We start from the raw sequence: 18,362 nt of genomic DNA, 5'->3' as shown, positions 1-18,362 counted from the left end.
CTATGTGGGCCGACCCAAACGAAACTCAGTTTTGACGATTTTTTTGGACAATACCACATGGATTTTGAAGCTCGTTCGACGTATATCAATCCCTCCAACAGGCTCCAAATGATTCATGTCAAGGAGTGGGAATCGAGTAATAGAAATTGGGATTTCTAAATTGTTTAAGGTAATTTCCGGCTATTTCGATCAAAATGTAACTTTATGATAGATGAAAAAGTTGTTGGGCTTGTTGCATTGATCATTTGGGCATAAGTCTCACTATCCGAATCGGAGGTTGAGGTGGCGGCGCGTGGGACCCACGCTCAATCGCTTGTGGCGGTGCGTGAAGGCGCGTTCGGTCACTTCAAGCGTTTTGTTTTTGTCTGTTAGGTAGAGTATTACAGACATATGGATATGAATTTTGTTACAATTGGTGGACATTTGAGAAATGACCGGGATTTCTAAAGCTTCGAGGTTTCAGGGTTTCGATTCAGGAAGATCCGACCTTTGGATCGACCCCATTTTTCAATAGGTTGATATAGTTATTGAGTCGATATAACCTATGAAATTAGAGCTCGTACCGATATGATTTCAAGTTTTCGATGAATTATCATTACTAGGGTTTTGATTTTATTAGTGTCGATTTATTTTCGATTCTCAAAAATAAAAATTTATAATATCAATTTATTCAGGACAACATGTAGATTGAGATCGTCATAGTTGAAATTCAATGAGTGGACCTTCTTTTTATATTAAATTGCATGCAGTATTATTTTTCGAGTATTAATTTATTATATTGATTTAAATTAATAATACTTGAGCTTGATATTTGATTTTATGATTTATTGATGATTTGTCAGAATTCTATGAAATTATGTTTTCGATAGTATGAAAATAATTTTCCGACCTACGAGTATGGATAATTTATTGAGATTTTATGAGATATGTTTTCAATGGCATTATGATGATTTACAAAGTTGGTGAAGTTGATATTATTTTCCTTTTCAAAAGTCTTTATTATTTTATCGAGTTGATTGAATTTTGAGGTATTAAGATTTTCTTTCAGAAAGTTGATGAATTATTGAGTTATTGAGATTTTTTTTCTTTCAGAAAATAAAGATTTAAATATTATGAGAAAATTATGAGTTCAGAGTTAGGTAAATTGAGGAGGTAAATATGAAAGATGACGATGTTAGCGCATGCATGCATTACCTTATCGGCAGTACCCTCCAGATAATTGTCTGGTCGGCAGTACCCTCCAGACAATATTCTGGTTGGCAATACCCACCAGAATATATATTTCGGCTGACAATACCCTCCGATGCGTCATCTGGTCGGCAGCACCCTCTACATGGCATGAGATAGTTAGTCGGTGGTACCCTCTAACTATAGCCTCATAGTATTCCAGTCGGCAGTACCCTCCGATGCGTCATCTGGTTGGCGGAAGCCTCCAAATTGAATGAGATGGTTAGTCAACAATATCCTCTAGCTATCGCCTCCTCATATTCCAATCGACAGTACCTTCCGATGCGTCACCTGGTCAGCAGTACCCTCTAAGTAGCATGAGATGAGTAGTCGGCAGTTCCCTCTAGTCATCGCTTATTTTGTGAAGTGAATATTTTAAATGGGATTTCTAAGATATTTTATCATGTGAGAGTTTTAATTAAGATTTCTGAAATGATTTTGAGATATTTTGTCATGGGAGGATTTGAAACGGTTTTCGAGATGATTTACAGCATGAATACGTTTAGTTTTCAGTACTAGAGAATGATTAAGAGTATTTTCACATTTTTTGCACTATTTTTGAGATGGTCGTTTCAGTTAGTGTTTAAAAGTATTTTCCTTAAACTTATACAACATGCTTGGTTTTTATATGACAATAGAATTGGGAAAGCATTAAATATTTTGTTTTACCTTAATTACAATTACTTATTTTTCATCTACTCACTCTAACAGTCAACATAATTATCTGGTATCAAACTGTTAATGCTCAAGATCCGGCGGTAGCCGAACCTTCGTTTAACGCGGGTCCGGTGGGCGGACCGCTACTCTGTAGACTTGGTGGTCTTCGCTAGCTGTCAAATGAAAGACAGGGCGTCAGAGGGAGACCGCGTTGGGCGGTCTTCACTTCTATGATGCCTAAGTCAGTCCAAACATATAGACAGCATAACAATAAATGAGTAGTAAATGCGTAATTAATGAGGAGAGAGGAGATAACATTTTATAGGTGAGGAGGAGGTTGATCTTCTCTTTGTTTTCGATGTGGGACTGATGTGCTTCAGTCCCCAGCTCTGGGAGCTTCTGATGCTATCTTGGCACGGCGCGTCGGCGGTGATCTGGGGGTGATCCAAGGATCAGGCTGTTGCCCGCCTGGCTGTGTATCTGCATGCTATTCCTTTGGCGGGAATTAGTACCTCTGGCGGTACAATGAGCGTAGCCCATTATAGCTAATTATGCTTGCAAATGTACACATATGTACAAGTCCCCCAAGTCCCCAGTCAAGGAGGGTAATCTTGGTTGGGGAGTTGTTCAGCAGTTTGAAGCGTTATCTTCCGCTAGACTTGCAATAGCATAATTAGCGTCAGTGCGTTGTCAACCATGGATTTAATGAGCAAACGCTTTATACCCTTTCGGGTGGGCCCCCACTAGGCCCCCCAGAGAGTCCCCTACTCCCTCGCGAAGATAGACCTCCGGATGGTCAGCAAATTGTTTGTTAAGGGGGAGCTGCACGGAGCAGAGGGTGTTGGGTAGCGAGCCCAATCTTTAGTACCCAAGTGACGGGGGTCAACGTGCCTGATCAGGGCCGTCGTAGACTGTTGACAAGTCCCCGTGTCCCGTAGGGACGGTCTGACCGTAACGCCGCGTGGCGGTCGTTGTCAGAGTGAGGCGTGGCCTCGGGATCCGCCGCTGGAGGATATCCCCCCGCTGACTGTAGCGGGAAGCAGCGTCCAATAGACGTGCTTGGCGGTATTTTATTGAGAGATATTGCGCTGAACAAAGTACGCGGCTGGCAAGCTGGAAAGGGGGTTCCGCTAGAGGTGTGTAGCGGAAGCGGCCCCGCTTGCAGGATGACAAGGGAGAAGTTCTGCTGGCGGAGTTTCGCTCAACGGAGACTCCGTCACTTGGAAGGTGACAAGGAGAAGTTCCGCTGGCGGGGTTTCGCTCAGCGGAGACTCCGTCACTTGGAAGGTGACAAGAACCCCGCCAGCGGAGACTCCGTCACTTGTAGGGTGACAAGGGAGAAGTTCCGCTAGCGGGGTTTCGCTCAGCGGAGACTCCGTCACTTGTAAGGTGACAAGGGAGCAGTTCCGCTGGCGGGGTTTAGCTCAGTGGAGACTCCGTCACTTGTAAGGTGACAAGGGAGAAGTTCCGCTGGCGGGGTTTCGCTCAGCGGAGACTGCGTCACTTGGAAGGTGACAAGGGAGAAGTTCCGCTGGCGGGGTTTCGCTCAGCGCAGACTCCGTCATTTGGAAGGTGACAAGAGAGAAGTTCCGCTGGCGGGGTTTCGCTCAGCGGAGACTCCGTCACTTGTAAGGTGACAAGGGAGAAGTTCCGCTGGCGGGGTTTCGCTCAGCGGAGACTCCGTCACTTGTAAGGTGACAAGGGAGAAGTTCCGCTGGCGAGGTTTCGCTCAGCGGAGACTCCGTCACTTGTAAGGTGACAAGGGGGGTTTCGCTCAGCGGAGACTTCGTCACTTGTAAGGTGACAAGGGAGAAGTTCCGCTGGCGGGGTTTCGCTCAGCGGAGACTCCGTCACTTGGAAGGTGACAAGGGAGAAGTTCCGCTGGCGGGGTTTCGTTCAGCGCAGACTCCATCATTTGGAAGGTGACAAGGGAGAAGTTCCGCTGGCGGGGTTTCGCTCAGCGCAGACTCCGTCATTTGGAAGGTGACAAGGGAGAAGTTCCGCTGGCGGGGTTTCGCTCAGCGGAGACTCCGTCACTTGTAAGGTGACAAGGGAGAAGTTCCGCTGGCGGGGTTTCGCTCAGCGGAGACTCCGTCACTTGGAAGGTGACAAGGGAGAAGTTCCGCTGGCGGGGTTTCGCTCAGCGGAGACTCCGTCACTTGGAAGGTGACAAGGGAGAAGTGCCGCTGGCGGGGTTTCGCTCAGCGGAGACTGCGTCACTTGTAAGGTGACAAGGGAGAAGTGCCGCTGGCGGGGTTTGGCTCAGCGGAGACTCCGTCACTTGTACGGTGACAATGGAGAAGTTCCGCTGGCGGGGTTTCGCTCAGCGGAGACTTCGTCACTTGTAAGGTGACAAGGGAGAAGTGCCGCTGGCGGGGTTTCGCTCAGTGGAGACTGCGTCACTTGGAAGGTGACAAGGGAGAAGTTCTGCTGACGGGGTTTCGCTCAGCGTAGACTCCGTCACTTGGAAGGTGACAAGGGAGAAGTTTTGCTGGCGGGGTTTCGCTCAGCGGAGACTCCGTCACTTGGAAGGTGACAAGGGAGAAGTTCCGCTGGCGGGGTTTCGCTCAGTGGAGACTTCAGACGGTTGGTGATTTCTTCCCAAGTGGTTACTTCCATTAGACGCTTCGTCTGGTGGTGGTCGACACGTGGGCAACGCCTAGAGGGTTAGCGTCTGGAGGCTTGTCTCCTAAGCCTGGCCGTCTTCTCGCCATTAATGTTGGTAATTATGGATTCCGTAACCGACGCGAAGCCTCGGTTAATCCGAAGAGTAAGTTGAGACGTGGGACACGTGTACGGCTGGTGCGCGATGTCGTTTTTGAGTGGACGGTTTAGAATGCGTTGATGTTGACATAAAAGGGGGGGGAACTCAGCGAGATTTGACACTTTGCCAAAGCTTCAAACTCTGGTCGTCATCTTCAGGCTCTGCTCGTCCGAGACTCAAGAGAGAGGCTTCTAGAGCTTGGTGGAAATATCGTTCCTGGAAATACGAAGATTTTTCCCACCGAAGATTATTGCTCACCATCATACCGGAGGTTTCGCCGCTAAGGTTGGTATTTTGATTCCTTTTCCCTGTTTCATTGGATCTGCTGTTTTCTGGGTTTTGTTGTTTCTGTTTTTGGGATGCCTTATGCCCTTCTTTGGTGTGCTCTGAGGGTGTGAAGTGCGATTTGGGGGTGGGTTATGGTGTTTGGCAAAGGGTTGGTGTTTAGGGATTTGCTAGATGGTCGAATCTGGGTTGAGTGTGTTTGTTCTTGTTTTGGCTTTTTCTGGGTAACCTGTTCTTGGTGTTCTTGGCTATAATTGATATAGGCCTAGGCTAGATCTTTGTTTGAGCTAACTGATTTGGGTTTTAGGGTTTGGGATGGCTAACGTCGTAGAGATTTCGAGCAGTGAGGATTCCGGGTCTGACGTGCCGTTCAGCTTGGCGGATAGAGTATTTATTGATTCGTTGCGTCTGTCTGCCTATGCAGGAACCTCACTGCCAGAACCGCTACAGACCATACCCTGGGAAGTAGTTATGGGTCGTGCTTCGCGTCCAGAGAGTTCTAGGGCGGGGGAGGCCGCCGCTGCCAAAAATAGGCGTGACGAGCGGTTGGCGAGTAACAGCGCTGCCAGTGGCTCTGCCGGCGGGGGAGGATGCTGAGTCAGCGTGGGTCCTCCAGGACGGCACCCCTGTTGACGAGGCAGGAGGGCGGATGAACGTTGCTGCCGTCAATCGGGTGAAGCGGATGTTCCGGTTGCCAGGTTCGGTGAAGCTGCGTCCGCCGACGGTGGATGAGAAGGCGTTGATTCTCCCAGAGGGGTTTGCCGCCGTGCACGAGGCGATATTCCGCCAAGGGGTGACACTGCCGCTGGTGCCCAACCTTTAGATTTTGGTGTGCGAATTTGGCCTTGCTTTTGGGCAAATTTGTCCCAAAATGTGGCGGTTAATGCTGGCGCTGAACTCCCTGTGGCGGCTGTTCGGTTGTGAGGGGCCAACCGTGGCGGAAGTGTTGCACTTCTACGAGCTGGTGTACGTGAAGCGCCAAGGTTGCAGAGGACAGGTGAACCTGAGTCGCCGCTAGGGAGCGCCCAAGCTGATCGAGAATCTAAGGGATTCCATGTCCTACTGGCGGGGGACCTTCTGCGTTGCCACGGCGGGGTGGGAATATCAGGCTGGGTCCAACAAGGGGGAGTCGACGTTTAGGATTAAGTCAGAGTTTCAGCATATCCGAGGTTGTTTACCTGTCTCCGCTGAACATAGCTGGCGGTTTCACCTATGCATAGCCTTGTATTTCTACTAACGATTACTTTGTTTGTGCAGCTGGCTTGCGCTACAACCTGACTCATGAAGAAGAGTGTCGCGTGGCACGCATCAGAGGCTGTTGGCGGAATCACAACTTGTTGGATTTTCGCCTTCTTACCGGTTGGGAGTTGTTGGTCGATCAACGACTGACTCGTGCCGTTGGTAAGCAATCTCCGCCACATTGTACCTTTGATGAGAGTGCCTCAGGCTGACTGGTTTGTTGTTTTTTTTTTTAGAAACTCCGCCAGGTAACAAAGCGAGCCGCGATGCTTTCGATAAGGCCATGGATCGCGCAGAGATCAACAATTTCCTGGAGACCATGTATGCCTCCGGGCTGACGGCTCAGCAGACGGTCGTGAACCCGGAAACGCTGGCACTGAGCCCATCCGAGGTGCCAATGGTGCTTCCTATGCCGCACCACTCCCACCTTAGTGGTGACGGCCTGCCAGTCGTTCAGGCGGGGGCCAATGTGGATGGCGGGAAGAAGGGATCTGCTGCCGCCGCGCCGCAGAAAGAGAGGGTGCCTGCCAACAGGCGCGGCTCTAATAAGGAGAAGACAGTGCCGCCGGCGGAGACTGCTACCGTTGCAAGGGAGGAGCCGCCGGCGAGGGGATCGAGGACTGTCGCTGGGAACACAAGGATGCTCCAGCGAAAGCACCTGTAGAATGACTCCCCTGATGAGGAAGAGTGGGACGACGTGGAGACAATTGGGGCCCGCCAGCAGAAGAGGGCTCGACAAGCTCCACTCAAGGCTCCCGTGGTCGAGGAGAGAGAGACGCCCGCGAGTGATCTGGACTCGTTCGCCGCGTACGCGGAATTCATGACCGATGGTGAGCGGGAATTTCTCTACCACCTTTGCGAGCGGCTGGGGTTTGGCGGCCTAGCGGGGATCTCGCGCCCAACGGGCATTGACCAGTCGCCCTTCAGTTCGGCCTTCGGTCACCTGTCGGTTGGGCTGCATGCCATGTTTCTGGCGGCGTCGAAGCAGCCCCAGGTTGAGCGGGAGCTTCGGGAGGAGGTCCAAGGACTTCAGAGAGAGCTGGCGGAGGCAAAGGACAGGCTGGCTGAGGTGGAACGGCGCCTGACCAAGGCGGACTGTGACGTCGCAGATGCCCGCGGCAAGCTGGTGGTGGCCATCAAGCGGGACTTGGAGCGGAATGAACATGTCTCCAAGCTCTAGCAAGACATGTCCCTGCTGCAGGAACGGGTGGCCGCTAAGGATAAGAAGATTGATATCCTGCAGCGGGAGTCCCGCTAGGCTAGCTGAGGTGAAGAAGCTGGAGGGTGAAGTCGCCCGCTTGAAAGCTGAAGGGAGTCGCGTCGCGGCCGCCGCTGTTGAGGCATTCAAACAGTCGGCGGATTATAAAAAGGCCATGACTGAGGCGGCGAAGGTTGGGGCCCTAGCCAATGTGGAGACGCTGACACAGAAGGGCGTTATCGACTGGGCGAAGGCGTCCCAGCCCAATGTGCCGTCAGCGCAGAATGCCCCGCCGGCGAAGGGTGTGGTCCCCGCTCAGCCTGAAGGCGCTCGCTCAGGCAGTGAAGAGAGTGGCGCACGCCCGGCGGATGGCTCCCAGCGGACTCCTCTTCCCACCTAGTCGGAGGTCTCCCGTGCTGGTTTCTTGGCGGCTCATACCCGGGCAGATGGTACCATAGAGACTCCAAGTCCCACCGCCCGAGGGTCTAACCAAACCAGCCATGCACAGCCGCCGCCGCATGCTGAAGGTGAAGATGTTGACGCCAACCCCTGATGTGTTGGAATTTTTCCTTCTTTTTTCTTTTGTAATGAACATTTTTGGGTGGGGAGTCCCAGCCCTTTATATGAAATGAAGTTTTGAATTTTGGTGTTTGTTGTGATATGCCTGTACCGCTAGGGTTTTGACTTAGAATTTTCTTTTGCCAATCAATGAAACATTAAAGGAATTAAGATTGGTCCAAGTGCACCGCGTAGCGGACGTGGTCCGCTGACGATTGCTGGCGTTGCCAGTTGCCCTCGGTGCTAGACTTAGGAATAATGGTTTGAATAATTCCTCGTTTCATTGATAGCTGATTGATCAGCGTGTACAAAAGTGGGGTTGTATCCGTTGGGTAGCTTCCCTTAGCTAAATATTGAACAAAAATTTAGCTAAGTCAAGATGCTCCTGGGTAGCGGCATGACTATTTGTAGTAATATCGAAGGTGTTCGGTATTCTAAGGGTGGGTCGTTGTGACGCCATCCTTGCCCATTAAGTAGAAGGTGCCTGGGCTAACGACTTCCACAATTTTGTATGGACCTTCCCAAGTTGGGCGGAGCTTTGTTGGCGGTGGAATGACTTCCTTCATTACCCAGTCCCCCAATTAGAGGTTCCGGGCTTTGACTCTGGCGTTGTAGAAACGCGATACCCGCTGCTTGTGTTGCAAGTTGTGCAAATGGTCCTTGTGTCGTTTTTCCTCCAGGAGGTCCTTGTCTAGGTTGACGCCGTCGCTGTTGGTCTCTGGGCAGTAGCCTTCGACCTTAGCGGTAGGTTGAGTTACCTCAACAGGTAGGACAGCCTCTGTTTCGAACATCATACAGAAAGGGGTTTCGCCGGTGGCGGAAGTTGGAGTTGTCCTGATGGCCCATAAAACTTCTGGAAGCTTCTCCGCCCACAAACCCTTGGCATTGTCGAGTTTCTTTTTCAGCAGCTTCTTGATTATCTTGTTTGCTGCTTCAACCTGGCCGTTGGTTTGGGGGTGGGCGACAGACGCAAAACTCAACTTGGTGCCAAGGTTGGCGGTGAAAGATATGAGCTCTTTGTTGTTGAACTGTGTGCCGTTGTCTGTAATGATTGTGTGTGGGACACCATAGCAGCAGTAGATGTTCTTCCAGAGGAAGTGAATTACCTTGGCGGTAGTTATTGCCGTCAGTGGCTCTGCCTCTATCCACTTGCTGTTGTAATCGATAGCAACAATGATATATTTGAACTGGCCCTTGGCGGTTTGGAATTTTCCCATCAAGTCGAGGCCCCACGTAGAGTGAACCCACGGGCCGATGATGATTGACAGCGGCTCTGCCGGTGCGTGTGAGAGATCAGCAAACTGTTGGCATTTGTGGCAAGATCTAGATATCTGTCGGGCGTCATCACCGAGTGTGGGCCAAAAGTAGCCTTGTCGCATTATGCGGTTGGCCAGGGATCTGGCGCCCGAGTGGTTTCCGCATTCTCCGCCGTGGATCCTTGCCAGCACGACATTTCCCTCTTCTGGGGTTAAACAGCGGAGGTTGGGGTGGGTGAACCCCTGGCGGTAGAGCTTGCCATTCTGGATGTTGTAGCGGGTTGCTCTCCGCTTGAGCTGTCGCGCCTTGACTTTGTCCTCCGGCAATGTCCCGTTGCGCTTGTATTCGATAATCTCGTCCATCCAGCTGGGATTGACCTCGATGCTGAAGATCTCCGCCAGGGTCTTTGTGATACTTGGCCTGTCAAGGCATTCCACTCTTGTGTCCGCTGGACTCTGATGTGGCCGGGCGGTTGCCAGTCTCGCCAGTGAATCAGCCTTGACGTTCTTTTCCCTGGGGATTTGTGTGATAGTGTGAAATTTGAATTTTTTTAGCAGTGTCTTGACGTACCCCAAATATGCCGCTAATTGTTGGTCCTTGGCTTGGAAGTTGTCGTTGACCTGGTTAACGACTAATTGAGAGTCGCTGAAGATGTTGATGCTGTCAGCACCTGAGTCGATGGCGAGGAGTAGGCCGGCGATGAGTGCTTCGTACTCCGCCATATTGTTTGAAGCTTTGAAGTTGAATTTCAACGCGTACTCCAAGTTCAGTCCCCCGGGTCCTGTTAAGATGACTCCGGTGCCGCTGGCCTTGGCTCTAGCGGAGCCGTCCACATGCAGGTTTCAATCTGAGTGTAGGGGAGCTGCTTCTTCAGCGGTTACCATTTCCGTTTCGGGCTCTGTCTCGGCACCGGGTTCTGGCTGACGCTCGGTGAGTTCAGTGATGAAGTCCGCCACCGCTTGGCCTTTCATGGCGGTTCTTCGTTTGTAATCAATGTCGAACTCGCTGAGCTCAATGGCCCACTTGCTGAGGCGTCCCGAATGTTCAGGGTTCTGCATTACCTGCCTCAGTGGTTGATTGGTTAACACATGGATTGTGTGGGCCTGAAAGTATTGGCGGAGGCGTCTGGCGGCAACGATGAGTGCGAGAGAGAGTTGCAAAAAGGGAGGGTATCTTGTGTCTGCTCCATTCATGCCTCTGCCGGCGTAGAACACTGGGAGTTCATCCTGGCCCTCCCGCCGGACAATGGCGCAGCTTACCGCTGACACTGATACCGCTAGGTATATAAACAGTGTTTCACCTTGCACAGGGATAGAGAGGAGTGGGACTGCCGCTAAGTACTCCTTCAGGCCCTGGAACGCCGCTTGACACTTAGGGTTCCAGTTGATGACTTTCTTGTGAGTCGTTTTGAGGAGCTTGAAAAATGGGGCACACTTATCAGTGAGTCTGGAGATGAATCGAGACAGGGCGGTTAACTTGCCCTGGAGGCACTGGACGTGCACCTTATACTCAGGATCCGCCAAGTCGAGGATGGCTTGTACTTTGTCCGGGTTAGCCTCGATGCCTCGTTCGCTGACGATATAACCTAGAAACTTGCTGGCGGTGACGCCAAAGAAACATTTTTCTAGGTTGAGGCGCATACCATAGGCCAGGAGAATGGTTATTATGATCTTGAGGTTTGCCACATGTCCGCTGCCCTTTAAGCTCTTGACCAACATGTCGTCCACATAGACCTCGATTATTTTTCCAAGATGTTCCGCGAACATGGCGTTCATCAGTCGTTGATAAGTTGCCCCGGCATTCTTCAGACCGAAAGGCATCACATTGTAGCAGTAGAGGCCCTTGTCGGTGGTGAAGGTGGTGCACTCCTGGTCGCCGGGATGCATCTTGATCTGATTATAGCCGGAGAAAGCGTCCATCATGCTAAGGAGCTCATGCCCGGCGGTTGCATCAACCAGTTGATCAATGCGAGGTAGCGGGAAGCTATCCTTTGGGCATGCCTTGTTGAGGTTTTTGAAGTCGACACACATCCGCCACTTTCCGCTGGGTTTTTGACCATGACCAAGTTAGAAATCCACTGGGGATAGATGACTTGGCGGATGAACCCAATGCCCTGGAGCTTGGCAACCTCCTCTCCTATTGCCCGGTATTTTTCCTCATCAAAGGCCCTCTGGTTCTGTTTGATGGGATAAAAGGATGGTTTGATGGTCAACTTGTGTGTGATGATTTCAGGAGAGATACCTGGCATGTCCGCGTATGACCATGCAAAGACGGCAGCATTGTCACGTAGGAATTGAGTGAGTTCCGCCGCTACCTCTGGGTCTAGTTGGGCGCCTATGCGGACCGTCCGTGTGATGACCTGGATTTCTGTTATTTAATTTTGGTAATTAATAATGGACCAGTTGTACGAATAATTGTTATTGTGCTTTATTCGTAGATTGTATGTGAAGTGGAATGGTTTTCGTCCGTATAATTATTTGAATTTCACAGTTTAGGGGGTCATGTGAAGTTTGACTTTTTGTACGTTGGGATTCTCGGGAAACTTCCTTCACGAAAGTTGTAGAGCGCGTCGATACGAGTTCGTGGAGATGCGGAACGCGGGAATCGGAGTTTGTATGAGAAAGTTATGGCTAGCGGAAGAAGTTTCCGTTTTAGTATAAATAGAGGAAAATCATAAATTATTTTCATAAATTCCATTTCCTTTTCCGGAAGCCCTCTCCTCTCTCTCTCTTCTCTCTCGGTCGACCTCTTCAGAAACGAAAATATCCTGCTGAACCGACCCGAACCCGGTGTTCCGACCCAGCCGAAACTCCATTCTCCAGCTACCTCTACCGGCAAAACCTGCACAGAACGACTCGCCTCCTTGCTCCGGTCGTCTCTGTGGTGACCTCGAGCGACGATTTTACGTGGAGGAAGCGCAGCAAGGCGGTGCAGTTCGTGGTTTTTCAACCCGACCGGAAAACGTAGCTCCGACGTCGGTGAGGCTTCAGACCAATCTTGGGGAGTTCGCAGCAGCCTCCTTGTGCGATCTTTGGTGGTTGTTTGGAAGGATTTACGTGAAAACTCGATCAACTCAGTTGGGATTACTGTTCACGGCTTGTGAGGTAGTTTTCGATCCCTTATGGTTGTTTTCTGACTTCGAGCTAGTTATGAGATTTCACAAGCATGCTTAGATGAAGCTTTTTGATGTTGGGAGTTTTGTGAAATATTGAGTTTTGGCCGGCGGCGGTGCGCCTCCGTCTGTGGCGGCGTTCCGGCGGTGTTCCGACCATGTATGGGACAGTTTCTGGTATTATATGTCTTCTACTCGTTGATACGAGCGTTTCGATATATAATATGCAAGTTTTGAAGTTCGAATGAATTTGTTATGATTTTTATCGTTTCATATCGATGAATTTATTCGATCCGTGAGGATTCGAGCGTCCGATCGACTTGTGTTTGGGTCATATCGATCGTGGGCGTATTCCGGAGACTTTGGGAGGTCTCGGATGTGGTTTTGCCTCGATTGGCGCCACTTTGGGGATTTTAGTCCAAAACAGGGGTTTCGGATTTAAATCAAATGTGAATCGTTACTAAGTGGATACCGTTGTGATTAGGTACTTGACGAAGTATTTGGACGGTTAATTGGCGGATTGACCGTTTTGTTCTTGGTTGAAGACGCAGCGGGAATTCAAGGTGAGTAAATCTCACAAGGATCTTTATGAACAGAAGTACCATTATTGTTTTGGCGTTAATTATTTAACTGCAAACTATAGTTGATATTAGTAGGCATTCCTGAGCGAATGACTACATATATATATATTTACGTGAAATATATATATTCTTGTGGATGGTAATTGATGAATAATATGCATGATGATGCTTATATTATTGTTGAAGGTGACTTTTCATGGAAACAATATTGTGGAAAAAGATGTTTTCTGTTGTTGAAATGTATTGATGTTTGATGTTACATTTGTGAGTCAAGCGTGACTCATTTAAATGTATTGGTCTTTGTACCAAGAGTCACAGGTGGTGAGCAGGGATAAGGAAAGCCGAGATTAGATGTTAGTAACGTTTTAGGTCAGGTGTGACTTACTTAACGTTCGACTTTGAGACCGGACGGGGTCTGAAGGTCATATGTCACAGATGGTGACAGGTTGCAGATGGCGACCTTGATGTTTGATTTCATGATCAGACGGGGTCTGAAATCATATGTCACAGATGGTGACAGGTCGCAGATGGTGACCAAGGCAGGAAATTGGTAATCACGTCCTTGGTAGGACGAGTGATTATGATTTCAATAGAGCTCTAGTCTGTCTGTCATGATAGCTTATGGGAGTGACGGTCGAGGTTGCTGGAGACTCATAGGTATGTAGTTTAAAGGAGAGTTCCGATGGTATTCTTCTTTAATTGTCTAGATGAGACTTAAATTGCTACTTGATGGTTAAGTTAGCAAATAGAACATTGTCACGGAGGTGACTCATGTTGTCCTTTCTGTGGAAAGGATATGGAATGTTAGAAGGAATCATGGTTGCATGAGTTCCTTAAGTAGATTGATGTGAGTTGTTGATTGATGTTCATGAGTTACTCATACGGGCTTGCAGAAGCTTACCGGGTTTGTTGTTTGGCAACCCCGGTGCACCATTCAAACGGTGTAGGGGTTAATCCTGCAGGTCAGGAAAATCGTGGCTGAAGCTGAGGTAGCTTGTTGGCAGCAGAACGGGTAGGAAGCAAATTTTGTTGGCTTTGCCAGTGTATGACTTCCGCTATGTAGTAAGCTCTGAGGAGCATTTACGTTTTATTTTGTGATGACAATTTAATTCGTAAACTTGTGTAATATATAACTCTGTGGGCGAGTGTATATTAATTTGGATTGTTTCAGGGCATCAGTATATACTTGTTTTAAGGGAAAGATGTTCCAGGTATTTGTATTGATGACTGAACGTTCAGGCATGTATAATTATGGGATTATATATATCGATTTTTATTTTGTTAAAAATCAGGGGCGTGACAGTCCGCTCAGGGTGCTCGTCCGAGATGCAGACAACCTTCAACGACGTTTTCGAGTTGACCGGCTCTTTCTTTACATACTTCTTCTCCTCATCTCTAGGAGCCTCAAAGATATTTGGTGGCGGTGCCTGATTACCCACCGTCAGGATTTCATGGCGGCGCGTTGACCGCGCTATAGTCGTTGAATAGCATTCTCGTGCCAACTACTGACTTCCTCTCACACAGCTCGTGCCGTTGGGTGTGGGGAACTTCATGAGAAGCATGTATCCGGCGATGATGCACTTGAGCTTGTTGAGTGCCGGCTGTCCAATGATGGCGTTGTACGAGCTGAAACAATCGACGACTATGAACTTTGTATGTACCTCCGCCATGCATGGACTAGTGCCAATAGTCAACCGCATGTAGTCGGAACCCAGCGGTTGCGTGACGTCGCCGGAGAAGCTGAGCAGTGGCTCATGATCCTGGAGTAGTTTCTTGTTCCGCTTGAGGTGGTTGTAGCAACCGCTGAAGATGACGTTGACAGCGGACCCGCTATCCACCAGGATTCTCCCCACTGAAAATCTGCCAAGAATGGCGTCGACCAAGAATGGGTCGTTATGGGGTAAATGCACTCCGCGCTCCTCCTTCTCTGAGAAGGTAATAGGTTCCCAACCTGACCTTGGGAGTTTGGCGGTCTTTCGTAGCGGATGTTACAGACTTCTTTTGGGTGATTAGCGCGTGCATAGCGCTTTCTTGCCCTGTGAGACATGCTAGTGATTGGGGCACCGCCGTCGATGGTGTTGATGCGGCCCAAGGTCTCAACATTGGCGATCACAGGTGGCGGTTGGCGGACCTTGAACTGCTCCATCTTGCCGTCACGGTACAAGGTTTCAACAGCCGTCTTGAGAGCATTGCAGCTGTTGGTATTGTGACCGCTGTCCTCGTGGTATTTGCACCACTTGCCGGTGTTTCTTGGTTTTCCCGTTTTTGGGTATCTTGGTGGGGGTGGCGGTGGGATCTGATCCTTGCATTGATTGTATATTTCCTCATACGAGGCTGTGAGGACTGTAAACACTGCATACCGCTGAGAGGACTCCGCCTGCTTGTTGCGGTTATCCCCATGGGTTGGGCGGTTGCCCTTGTTGTAGTGCTGGTCCCTCTGCCGCTTGTTCTGGTGGTGGCCCTGCTGCCACTCCCTCTTCTTGTCAGTTGGCGGCGCTGAAGGGGTCTTGTTAGCGGTTTCCTGATGACTGGGGGATGGTTGTGTTGACTTTGTTGGTGTTGCTGGTGGCGGTGGGGTTTCTCCATATGTGATGAATTCCGCCTGGGCGTGAATGACTGCCTCACTCATGACGTGGTCATATGCCGCATTTGGATGATTGTAGTTGAGGTGATAGAGGAATGGCCCCTTGAGGAGTCCCTGCTTGAAGGCCGCCGATGCCATTGTTTTGTCCAGGTCGCGGCACTGAGACGCTGTCGCCCGCCATCTTGTGACGAATGCCTTCAGTGATTCGTCTTCCCCTTGCTTGACGCTGAACAGCTGACTTGTGTTGTGATGTCCGGCAGACAATAAGATGAACCGAGAGAGGAAGGCGTGTGATAATGCATGGAATGAGTCGATGGACCCCGGCGGACACTCGAAGAACCAGTTCATTGCCTCCCCATCCAACGTTTCGCTGAACAAGTGGCACAAGGTGGCGTCGTCAAATCCCTTGTTGTTGGTGACCTTCTTGAAGGTGTCCATATGGACGAAGGGGTCAGACATGCCGCTGTAATGTGACATCTTTGGGGTTTTTGCATACGCTGGTCTGATAGCCTGCAGAATCGCAGCGGTGAAGGGCCCAGGTCTGGAAGCGAAAAGTGGATTCTGAGTTGGCGCTGGGGCGCCCGACTCCGCCCGGATTAACCTCTGCTCCAGTTGTTGCATCCTTTCCAATATCTGGGCAGTTGCATCGTCGGCGGAACCAGCCTGGATATTCCGCTGGACCTGGCGCAGGCGGATTGCCTTCAGTCCTCGCCCTAGCTTCCGAGCGGTTGGTGTGCGGCAGTGATTCCGCCTCCTGCTCCAACATTAGTTGGGGGATGGGCGGTGGTCCCATCCCCAATAGTTCAGGTGGGTCCAGCGGTACCTGCATTTGTATGACTGGCCCCGATACCAATGTGCCGGTGCCGGGACGACTACGCCTGGTGCTGCGTGATTGCTCGCTCTGCGCTGGATTGGCGGTGGCCTCCAGCGTCCTCTTCAGTTCATCAAAACGTGACATCAACGTAGCCACTTGTCTTTGGGCCTCGGCCTTTTCTCTGCACTCCTCTTCACGCTCTCTGTTTGCCTTGTGAAGGTCCGCCAGTGCCAGCTTGTACATAGTGGTGAGATCTTGGCCCAGTGGGCGGCTGCTGCTTGGATTTGCCTTACCGCCGAGGTTGTTAGCTGGGATGGTGAATAGTGAGCGGTTAACGCCTACCGCTGGGTCGGGGGGTTGGGGAATGGCGGATTGGTCTGCCTGCTCTTCAGCATTTCCCCCGCTTCCGTTAGTCATGGTGATTGCGGTGGGATGACCTTTTGTTCAAGGGTTCCCACAGACGGCGCCAATGTTAATGCTCAAGATCCGGAGGTAGCCGAACCTTAGTTTAACGCAGGTCCGGTGGGCGGACCGCTACTCTGTAGACTTGGTGGTCTTCGCTAGCTGTCAAATGAAAGACAGGGCGTCAGAGGGAGACCGCGTTGGGCAGTCTTCACTTCTCTGATGCCTAAGTCAGTCCAAACATATAGACAGTATAACAATAAATGAGTAGTAAATGCGTAATTAATGAGGAGAGAGGAGATAACCTTTTATAGGTGAGGAGGAGGTTGATCTTCTCTTTGTTTTCGATGTGGGACTGATGTGCTTCAGTCCCCAGCTCTGGGAGCTTCTTATGCTATCTTGGCACGGCGCGTGGCGGCGCGTCGGCGGTGATCTGGGGGTGATCCGAGGCTCAGGCTGTTGCCCGCCTGGCTGTGTATCTGCATGCTATTCCTTTGGCGGGAATTAGTACCTCTGGCGGTACAATGAGCGTAGCCCATTATAGCTAATTATACTTGCAAATGTACATGTACGTACACAAACTTAGGTCACCCTTGCTTAACCGAACCAAATAGCTAGATCCTCGTATGTAAGCTGGATTGAGAATCTGCCCCGTTGATGCTCCATTGACCAAAATTGAACTGACTAGAATAACCTCTTCACACCAACTTTACGGCATGCATCAACAAGGTTAGTTGGCCGAAAATTATCAACCTGTATCAAAGATAGCCATTTCTCAGACAGCAAAACATTAACTATCAATAACACTTGGTGAAACACAGAAAAAGCAAATTTGCGAATAAATTAGAAGTAGGATCTTTGAACATTTGTGGCATCAAAATTGCATTTGAAGCCTAGACAAAGTATGAATTCATTTCCCACTTGTACATACATGTACATTTGCAAGCATAATTAGCTATAATGGGCCACGCTCATTGTACCGCCAAAGGTACTAATTCCAACCTAAGGAGTGACATACAGATACACCGCCAGGCGGGCTACAACCTCAGCGTCGAATCACCCCCAAGTCACCGCCGACGCGCCGCCACGCGCCGTGCCAAAATGGCATCAGTAGCTCCCAAAGCTGGGAACTAAAGCACATCAGTCCCACATCAAAAACAAGGAGGAGGTCAGCCTCCTCCTCACCTATAAAAGGTTCTCTCCTCTCTCCTTATTAATTATGCATTCAATACTTACCTCCTGTTACTTTGTCAACATAAATACATTGACTAACTTAGGCATCGGAGAGTTGAAGACCGCCCAGCGCGGTCTCCCTCTAACGCCGCTGTGTATTTTACTTGACAGGTAGCGGAAGCTTTGAGAGTGTCACTAGTCTTGTTCCGCCCACCGGATCAGCGTTAACAAAGGTTCAGCTACCGCCGCACTTTTAGACATTAACATTGGCGCCCTCTGTGGGAACCCTTGAACAAAAGGTCATCCCACCACAATCACCATGACTAACGGTAACGGGGGAAACGCGGAAGAGCAGGCAGACCATTCCGCCATCCCCCAACCCTCCGACCCAGCGGTAGGAGTTAACCGCGCACTATTCACAACCCCAGCCAACCCCGGCGGCGAGGCAAATCCAAGCAGCAGCCGCCCGCCGGGCCAAGATCTCGTCACTATGTACGAGCTAGCACTGGCG

The sequence above is a fragment of the Rosa rugosa genome, chromosome 7 (genome assembly GCF_958449725.1).
Source record: "Rosa rugosa chromosome 7, drRosRugo1.1, whole genome shotgun sequence".
NCBI classification, from domain to species: Eukaryota; Viridiplantae; Streptophyta; class Magnoliopsida; order Rosales; family Rosaceae; genus Rosa; species Rosa rugosa.
Note: the sequence above shows the minus strand (reverse complement) of the source record.